Source organism: Geospiza fortis, unplaced genomic scaffold, assembly GCF_000277835.1.
Source record: "Geospiza fortis unplaced genomic scaffold, GeoFor_1.0 scaffold1158, whole genome shotgun sequence".
Lineage (NCBI taxonomy): Eukaryota > Metazoa > Chordata > Aves > Passeriformes > Thraupidae > Geospiza > Geospiza fortis.
In genome coordinates this window covers 3,033-3,410 of record NW_005055854.1, presented here as the reverse complement: position 1 = coordinate 3,410, position 378 = coordinate 3,033, and the positions used below count along the sequence as shown (strand labels likewise).

The 378-nt window shown below is 48.7% G+C and overlaps 1 protein-coding gene across 1 annotated transcript in view; it reads right to left on the bottom strand.

Moving 5' to 3' along the window:
* LOC102032754 (creatine kinase M-type-like) overlaps positions 1 to 378 on the bottom strand; it is a gene marked incomplete at its 3' end in the record, with an annotated part of 4,926 nt that overhangs the window by 2,450 nt on the left and 2,098 nt on the right. The gene's annotated exons all lie outside the window — the stretch shown is intronic.

Below are 378 nucleotides of genomic sequence, written 5' to 3'. Positions count from 1 at the left end.
CCCAAATCCATCCCAAATCCATCCCAAATTATCCCAAATCCATCCCAAATTAATCCCAAATCCATCCCAAATCCACCCCAAATCCATCCCAAATCCATCCCAAATCCATCCCAAATCCACCCAAATCCATGCCCAAATTAATCCCAAATTATCTCAAATCCATCCCAAATAGACCCCAAATCCATGCCCAAATTAATCCCAAATTATCCCAAATCCATCCCAAATCCATCCCAAATCCATCCCAAATCCATCCCCAACCATTTTTTACCACACCCAACCCAACTTCAACCACCCAACCCCACCCTCTCAGGCCACGCCCACCACACCCCTTTAGGCCCCGCCCCTCACCTGTGACTGACAGCTTCTCGATGGCGCGGC